Source organism: Lactuca virosa, chromosome 3 (assembly GCF_052849685.1).
Source record: "Lactuca virosa cultivar CGN04683 chromosome 3, Lactuca_virosa_CGN04683_v6, whole genome shotgun sequence".
NCBI lineage: Eukaryota > Viridiplantae > Streptophyta > Magnoliopsida > Asterales > Asteraceae > Lactuca > Lactuca virosa.
Genome location: NC_136428.1, coordinates 424,572,138 through 424,582,604, shown reverse-complemented (window position 1 = coordinate 424,582,604; position 10,467 = coordinate 424,572,138).

Sequence of the window (10,467 nt, the reverse complement as noted above, 5' to 3'; positions counted from 1 at the left end):
GCACAAGCATGGGGTTCGACTCAAGACACCACAGAAGGAGATAGTCAAACCTTTAATTGTTTTTGGGAAAAAGTTCAAAGCGTGTTCTACGGTTAAGGGGAAGTGAAAGTGAAAATCCCGACCAGATTAGTTCGAAGTGACGTGATTTAAGGGTAAAATGGCGAATTCGGCAGAATTTACAACAATCTTAGCAACCTACACAAAAGCGGGTCAAATGATTTCGATGTGTTTAAGGTGCCCATTGATCAATATGAAAAAACAACGGCAACCCGCAAACCTTTTCCATAGCTCAAACTTTGGCTAAAGTTGAAGGATGCTTCAAAAGGGAAAGAGTTAAAAGAGACTTCATAAACCTCTTCCGGTTCGAAACGTTCAAGAAACCCTGATGGAACTTCACAACGATCGGACAACTGAACACACATTGACATCAATGATGATCTGGTAGATCTTGAAAATGAGCAACCTCTTCATCGGCCGATTGGAAGAAATAAAGCAAAGAAAGCGGCTTTAGGATCTGGCATTATCGATCATTTTGGAGAAAATTTTGATTGATAAGTCCAACTACAAGAGAGCAAAGCGGCGATGATGAGTCGGGTGGAACAAAAAATGTTAGATTCGCAAACATCATTTCAAGAGGCACAAACAACGTTTCAAACGAAAAACGATTTGGAAATATTGAAAATGAAAGCGGATGACTATGAGAGCGAAGATTTTGAGATTTTTCACGCACCGAAAGAATCTGTCCGGACAAAATATAAGAATAGGGGGATTATGTATGGAATTTTTATGTTTTTTGGTAATTTTTCTTTTCATGTTTTTTTTTAATTAATGTATTTTTAAAATTAATGTAATGTGTTTTTTTATTGAATGAAAAAAATAGTTTTTTAAAAAGATCTATGTTTTTATTATATTTTTTATTTAAATTTAATTAAAAAAATGATGTGTAGTGATGTTTTAGTGATATGTTTAGTGGTTGGATGTGATGATGGGGTGACACCCACCATATTAATGGTTAGTGATGGGTACTCTGGATAATTGTTGAAGAACCAAACTCTAGACTCTCTCGGCACGCTAATTAACATACGAGTCTTAGGTGCTTAGGGAGTTCACGCCCTTATTGTCATAGGCGACACCAAGGATCCTAACTCCTTTTGCCCCTTAATTATTATCTAACTAATCCCTCACAAAGTCTTTTCATGTACTTGTTGACTATTTTCTCTTTGGACCTATTAAGTTCATCTTTTTATGTCATATGCACATAATTCTACACTCTTAACTTGCACAAAATAGTAACATTCTAGTGACGACAAGAGCAAATGGGGGATAAGGTTTTTCATGAATGAATGCATTCAACATGAAAAGTTTGCTTAAGATTATTCATCATTTTAAACACGATGTCTATGTTGAACATATGTCATGAATCATACCATCCTTCAAATGCTCAATGCTTATGTTTCTCGATCGAGATTAGGTTCAGACTAAAATTAACAAATATCAATATATCTGAGCAGGCCCATGAGTTTTGCTAGGTCCAAGTGTCAAACCAAGGGCCCTTAATGTGACAACCATCAAATTTCGGTCAAGTCAAAGTCAAACAAAGTCAACTAGTCAAACCGGTCAACTCCATTAACCCTTGTATGATAGGGTTTACGTTATGTAATCACTGTATAATTCGCTATTTTAATGAGAAAACATCATTTGGAAAGTTCATGTGTTTGATTTTCCTTAGCCTTAACAGTGCTAAACAATGAACCAAAGCGATAAAACACTATTGCACAATCATCGGGATTGTGTAGGATACTAAATCATGGCTTAACGGGGTCTATGGACCTTGCGTTGCGAAGCCGGACACTCAAAAAGATCACAAACGAAACCTCTCGCAATCTCATTCAAACCCTACTCAAGATTACTTGACGCTAATAGGATCGAAACTCATATACTACGATATAAATTGACGTTAATAGCAACATAGTATAGTACAACGTTATAACTATAATCAAATTAAATTATGATACCATATTAAAATCAAATCAAAGTATAATGCTCTAATTAAATTTAAAAGAATCAAACTTGAATGCTATAATTAAACTTCAAATCAAAGTAGATTGTTATAATCAAATAATAACTCATCTTTTATAAAACTCCATTTTTATAAACTTTACATTAAATTTTATAAAACTCTATTTTTATAAACTTTACATTAAATTTTATAAAACTCTTATATTAATTATGTAAAAGATGCTTGTGTTAGTGGGAAATTATGAAGACCACCAAAAGCAAAAAGATTATTCCCATGGTCTCCCACTCACACCTCCCATCCACTTTCCTTTCCTTTTTCTCCCAACACATTATTCTCTTCACCACTTAAACCTTCTCTATTCTTTCTCTCACTCTCAATCTCGAAATTCATCCAAGAAATACTCATATTCCAGCCAAGAACAATCTATTATACTCAAATCTTCATCCCTCTTGAAGCATTCATCAAGGTATGTTGTTAAAAGTTTCATATTCATACAAGAAACAAATTAAATCCACCAAAATATCTAAAACTCATTTTATGCATAAACCTGATTTTTCTCAGAATCCCATCAATAAAATAAGAAGTTCTGGAAGTTTTCAGAAAATAACTTATTTTTATTGAATTACTATAATTATTGCAATAAAGTAGGGCAATAATTCACATAAAATACTTTTTGTATTCAATAAATTCTGAGAAAATTATGGGATGACCAATATATTGATTAAACATAATTTATGAAGTTTCATGCATTTATATTACTGTTTACTATTATTTATGATTTTATTGATTAATTAATAATGAAATATATAAAAAATACTTCCCATAGTCACAAATATCCGAAACTTATACATTGGGCTCTATATCATGTTATAAAACTATGGTTAATTTTACAGAATTTTTGGGAATCATTTATTATTTTTCCCGAATTTTGTTGTTGTTTAATCATTAAAGTATTAAATAAATACTAAAACAGTTCAGAAAAATATAAAAAATTTACAGTAATTAATATTGTATGGAATAATGATTTCCTAATAATTTCATAATTTTTCAATACTGTGTACTATTTAAAACCATTTTCCTAAGTATTTAAGCATGTAAAAATGCATTTTAATGATTATTTCATATAAATAATTGTTAAAATCTGTAAATAATTATAATTGGGCAAGTTATTATTTTAATAAGAAATTATTAAAATCTGGCCTAAATTGAAAATATAAATTAATTATGCAAAGTAATTAATTCAATTTAAAATTCATTTAACAAATGAATACCTTAATATTATAATCAAAATGAATTATTGTTAATTCATCTAATATAAGAATATGTGTCTAATTATTTGTATTAGTACTCTATTCTCGTTTAGCAGTTCCTAAACCAAAACTATTAATTATATTAGGTTCTACGTCATTTTGACCCGAACCGTCTATCGTACGACACACACATTTCGTTTTGGGACTAAAGTGAGTAATCTACCCCATACTTTATAATTTTCAATACTTTTGGGGTGTATCATGTGGTTCTAATATATTCCAACTTCATTTTATTGTTTTATCACAATTGAGACATTGTTGGGACATTTATACGTGAGTCATTAATTGTATAACTATTGTTTGTTTACGCTACATGTACTTGTAGTGCATTACCATTTTTAGTCTAATCTCCATGACTATGCCTGTATTCTTGAGGTACGTTATGGACAATAATAGCGCTATTGGGTTGACCACCCCGCCTTGGGACGCTAAGGTGATTGATCGCACGTGGTTGAGTGTGTATGATGATTAGATGCTCCATCCTATATATATTTATATATATATATACATATGTATATATAGGGTGAGGACTTATTGTTGTTGTTATCATTTGTTAATCAATTTTTGATTTATAAACCGTTATCTCAAATACAATTGTTTGCCGACTTCAAAAGAAAACAAATTTCCAATTATAAAGGTTTCAACTTCAGAATTTTCTCTACTAAAATTAGATTACTCACCAACTCTCGTAGTTGACCTGTTTTTACCCATGATGCAGATTTGAAGAATGAAGTTGATGAAAAATAGGTTGTGCCTTAGAAATCCACAAGACTATTTAAATTTGATGTAATAAATGTTGTTCATATTTGGATTTGTATTTGTATGTTGTGGATCTTGTTTGCATACTTAGTACTTAATTGAATCTAATCATATTATAACATAGTTGTCATGAGACTTTGAACAATATATCACGCCTCGATCGATTCCGACAAGGATCGGGGTGTGACAGATTGGTATCAGAGCCCTTGACTATAGGGAATTAGGTTAATTGCCTTGACCTAGTCTATAGCCTCTAGGGTCCTCTCGTATGCTAGTTTATAAAATGCACACACAACTGCATGCAATTCGCACTTAGAAAATCCTAGGAATACCTTTGTGTGTTAATTGCTCCCTTATGTGCATACGTATTACTCCTGACACTTATATGTGTGCATACACTTGTGAATATTCTCCATTTTCTCTGAAAATCACACACATACTCAAGTTGTTTAACAAAATGTATATACATATATGTATTCCTTAGAGCTCATAGGAAATTCAAAGTCATCCACTCTAGTTGGGTAGGATCATAGTAATGGACGCGTAGTAACTGGAAGGGGGAGGTGCCGGTAGCCCGAAAGTCCTGACTAGGTAAGCATTCGTATACATCCCAATCAATCGAGGGACCAGTTTGCTTATCTGGGGACCAAAGGCGAGAGTTCCCAAACCTATAGGCCAAAGCGCGTCATTCACATTACTTGTGAGCCATCAAAATACCCGACCTTATCAAACGTATCCGAAAGGATACACTCCAAAATGGCCAACTCATTGGACTATTAAGTTCCCTAATGGGCCTAGAAGTGGGAAAGAAATGTGAAAACTTAGTTTTGTGGGGGCCCACACAAGTGCTACATGTTTCACATTTAGTAACCATGGAAAGCCCAAAAGGTGCCCAACACTCCTAACCATGGCCCAACAAGTGTTTTACAATTATTTTACCCAACAATGTCTAAAAAAAAACTTTATTTCCCTAATCAATTTACAAATAACTCACAAGTCCATATGCGTGTTTCTCATAGTTGACATGTTCCTTGTTTGGTTGTGGACTTAGGGTAGACTCATTAGGATCAACAGTCTAATAAAATTTTAATTACACATAACTGGGGGCATGTCGAGTGAATCTTAGGAGTGGATCAGACATGGAACAAATCACAAGATTATAATCAAGTTATTCCTACTAAATTCATAAGTCTATTTATATAGACCTCTAGTATAGAGTCGTCAGCGTAGTCGTGTCGGCAATCTAGAATATAGCTAAATACATAATACAAACTATAATACCCAAATTATACAAAATTTTCTGCATAAAAAAATCAATAGACAAACACAATGAAACTAAAAAGGGTATCAATCTATCAAGAGAAAAACACATACAATGTAGATTAAAATCCACTAATTATAACAAAATGGCTAAAAGAAAAGGTAAGGACTAAGGATTGTTAAGTCCTCTCTTCTTATAAATAGCTTTGAAGCAAGCTTGCCTAAGCTTCTTTGTTCTTTCTGTCAATTCCATACCTGGCAATTTCTCCATCATCTTCTTGTGCCCTGCTAACGTCTCTACCTCCTCCTTTAATCTCAACTCCTAGTTTTTTTTAGGTAGATGCAATATATTTTTCGTGTGAGTTCATAAAATTTACAATGAGTTAAGTTTATGTAAATATAAATCAGAAATCGTAGTAAAACAATTGATTCGATGTGGCATATGCCTAGGGCCTATGTTTATGTTATAAAGAAACTAATAATTAAAATTTTAGAAAATACCAAAACAACTTTGGTTACCAAGTGCATGCATACATGCATGAGTAATGTATAGAAGGTTATTATCGTAGTTTACCTTGGCATTTTGAATGAGGGATTGAAGGCTCTTAAGTTTTTCTATGAGGCCATCTGTTTATGTTTAGCTCTCTGCATCTTTTCTTCAACAATGTTAACCCTATCCCTAGTTCCTTTGCTGCCATGATTATCGGCATCTCAAAGTACTTCGCTATCTCTTCAAACTCCAATGGTCTCAATCTATTTGCCACCTTCCGGCCACCGTGATCAGTGGTGGCAGCACTAGAACTACCTGTAGCCTCACCACCGGATTTACAGTCTTCACTGAAACTAACCAATGGTAAATTACCATCCTCCCAACAATCCCATAAGCTTATGTCTTTAAGGGGATCCAAATCGTTAAACTCATTTCTAGAAATGATGTTTTGATCTTTGTTAAGTACTGTGGAAACGTTCTGATCGAGCACTTCATGCAATTTTTCCGACAACTCGTAATCATGATGGTCGAGCATGTCACCACTGCAAAAATCCAAAAAAAAAAAAAAAAAAAAAAAAACTCAAGATAATCAAATCCAACACGATGAAAGACTCTTTTTGATCACTACAAATCCAAACCATGTTTTGATCAATATAGACAAAATCACTTTTCTGTGCGAAAGATGGGGTAATGAGTGACGTTTATATATACCTGAAAAGATCTTGATGATCAAAGTACTGAAACCAATCGAGGTCATCTATGGGGTTTTGATGATCTGCAGGTGGATCCATTTGTGAGGGAGAAGTTAAAAGTTGCGGTAAGAATGTGATGATTTATATAAGTGAAGTGGGAGAAGTAATTAATAACAAATAAAGAGGAAATGAATATATATGGTCTTTGAACTGTAACCTTCTTCTTCAATTCACACACATATACGTATATGTTGCCGCAAATTATGACTTATGTGCCTCATGCATTTAATACATCACATGCCTACCGCAGATTCTTGACTTTGAAGCTACGTACCAGTTTCAAATTTCCCCAGTAGCACACTTTTCATTAGAAAGTACTCCAAGTCTTCACACATGAACCAGTTAGAAAGTACTCCAAGTCTTCACACACGAACCAATTAGAAAGTACTCCAAGTCTTCACACATGCAAATTATGACTTGTGTGTCGCTATAGATAACTAATAAAATTTTATTTTTTAACCCCTTAAATATCAGTACAAGCTTCTAACCTCGACGTTTAAATTCAAAATTTCTTTTTATTACTAAAACTAGCATCGATTCAAGTATATAAACCATGAATCTTGAGAACACGGCAAAACCCAAATAAGTCTTATCATCTATGTAAAAAACAACTCAGGGTAAATCTATCAGTGGCGGAGCTTGAACAATTAACTTGGGGGGGGGGGGGGGGCGAAAATATTATAAACTGAAATTAAAATTAAAAAAAAAAACAGATTGTTTTCTACAAATAAACACCAAAAACACCTAGAAAAAGAATTACAACTCAGCCCGACAGCCTTTAATGTCTTTAAAAACAGATTATGAATGATATATTAGTAAGCAGACAACAATTTCTCTTTCAATGTTTTCATCTTTCCCATGATTATATCTAGAAAAATCAAAATGAAGGAACAATTGATCCAATCAAAACAAAATCAAATTCAAAATTAGAACAATAACCAATAACTCATTTAACAATAACCAAATCAATCTTTGTTGTCACTTTTCAGTTTTGTTTGAAGCTGACAAGCTGTTAAGCATAACCAAATCAATAACCAAATCTATAAGTTCATAACTTATAAATCAAATTGGCAAATCGCCAAATCGCAAATGACAGCCAAATTAAAAGGAAACTCAGTAAGACAGTAGTAACGCATAAATAGGCAACAAATTGACAGAAAACAGCAGCAGCAGTGCAATACGCCAACACCAACAATCAACAATCTTACAATCAGAAAAGAAAGAACATCTGAACAGGAACAGGATTTAGGTCTCGAGATTACATACCTGATTTCTGTGAAGTGAGAATGGGGACTTGGGCACTTGGCGATGACGATTGGCGAGAGTGAGACCAGGCGACTGACTTGGCGAGACAGCGACAAACGAACAGCAGGCGAGATAGGCAGCGAATTGGGAAAATGGGGATGAATCGATTTTGATTTCTTGATACCGCTTGGTCGCTTGGAGAATTGGGAGTATTGGACCATTCTGATTAGGAATCGGGAGGGGCCAAAGCCCAAGTTTGAAGATAGCAGGCCTATAACTATTTTATTTTGAACTACAATTCCTACTTCTAGCCCAATAATACTACGCCCCTGGAATCTATGAGGGCTAGTGTAAACATTATGGTCATATATCATTAAGATTCTATGGACTTAGAATGTGTGATTCCGCCTCATTCCCTGTTCCTTGTTTGGTTGTGGGCTTAAGGCGGGGTCACCCATCCAAAATGCCCTTGCAATCTTAATGATATACGACTAGTTTACGTCAATCGACTATAAAAGAACTTGTAGGACTTATAATGCAAATTTCGTCAAAATTTGTTGAAACATTCGTAATGATGGAACTCGCTAACTACGTTATAAAATATTCATAGTGGTAATACCAAGGATAAAACAGAGAGTATAAAAGCACACATAGAATACTCTATCATCCCAAAACAATAAACTCATTTTAAATTGACTCAGTTCAAGTTACAATAAGAAATTTCCAAGGTCATCATGTGACATCAGGAGGGTTGTTCCTCACCATAATCAATTTCTTGTACCACGAAAAGTTTTCCACATCTTTTTCCAAACTCTTGAAGTCCCAATCAAAATGCAAATTTCGGGACGAAATTCCCTCTAACGGGGGGATGATGTGACAACCATCAAATTTCAGTCAAGTCAAAGTCAAACAAAGTCAACTAGTCAAACCGGTCAACTCCATTAACCCTTGTATGATAGGGTTTACGTTATGTAATCACTGTATAATTCGCTATTTTAATGAGAAAACATCATTTGGAAAGTTCATGTGTTTGATTTTCCTTAGCCTTAACAGTGCTAAACAATGAACCAAAGCGATAAAACACTATTGCACAATCATCGGGATTGTGTAGGACACTAAATCATGGCTTAACGGGGTCTATGGACCTTGCGTTGCGAAGCCGGACACTCAAAAAGATCACAAACGAAACCTCTCGCAATCTCATTCAAACCCTACTCAAGATTACTTGACGCTAATAGGATCGAAACTCATACACTACGATATAAATTGACGTTAATAGCAACATAGTATAGTACAACGTTATAACTATAATCAAATTAAATTATGATACCATATTAAAATCAAATCAAAGTATAATGCTCTAATTAAATTTAAAAGAATCAAACTTGAATGCTATAATTAAACTTCAAATCAAAGTAGATTGTTATAATCAAATAATAACTCATCTTTTATAAAACTCCATTTTTATAAACTTTACATTAAATTTTATAAAACTCTATTTTTATAAACTTTACATTAAATTTTATAAAACTCTTATATTAATTATGTAAAAGATGCTTGTGTTAGTGGGAAATTATGAAGACCACCAAAAGCAAAAAGATTATTCCCATGGTCTCCCACTCACACCTCCCATCCACTTTCCTTTCCTTTTTCTCCCAACACATTATTCTCTTCACCACTTAAACCTTCTCTATTCTTTCTCTCACTCTCAATCTCGAAATTCATCCAAGAAATACTCATATTCCAGCCAAGAACAATCTATTATACTCAAATCTTCATCCCTCTTGAAGCATTCATCAATGTATGTTGTTAAAAGTTTCATATTCATACAAGAAACAAATTAAATCCACCAAAATATCTAAAACTCATTTTATGCATAAACCTGATTTTTCTCAGAATCCCATCAATAAAATAAGAAGTTCTGGAAGTTTTCAGAAAATAACTTATTTTTATTGAATTACTATAATTATTGCAATAAAGTAGGGCAATAATTCACATAAAATACTTTTTGTATTCAATAAATTCTGAGAAAATTATGGGATGACCAATATATTGATTAAACATAATTTATGAAGTTTCATGCATTTATATTACTGTTTACTATTATTTATGATTTTATTGATTAATTAATAATGAAATATATAAAAAATACTTCCCATAGTCACAAATCTCCGAAACTTATACATTGGGCTCTATATCATGTTATAAAACTATGGTTAATTTTACAGAATTTTTGGGAATCATTTATTATTTTTCCCGAATTTTGTTGTTGTTTAATCATTAAAGTATTAAATAAATACTAAAACAGTTCAGAAAAATATAAAAATTTTACAGTAATTAATATTGTATGGAATAATGATTTCCTAATAATTTCATAATTTTTCAATACTGTGTACTATTTAAAACCATTTTCCTAAGTATTTAAGCATGTAAAAATGCATTTTAATGATTATTTCATATAAATAATTGTTAAAATCTGTAAATAATTATAATTGGGCAAGTTATTATTTTAATAAGAAATTATTAAAATCTGGCCTAAATTGAAAATATAAATTAATTATGCAAAGTAATTAATTCAATTTAAAATTCATTTAACAAATGAATACCTTAATATTATAATTAAAATGAATT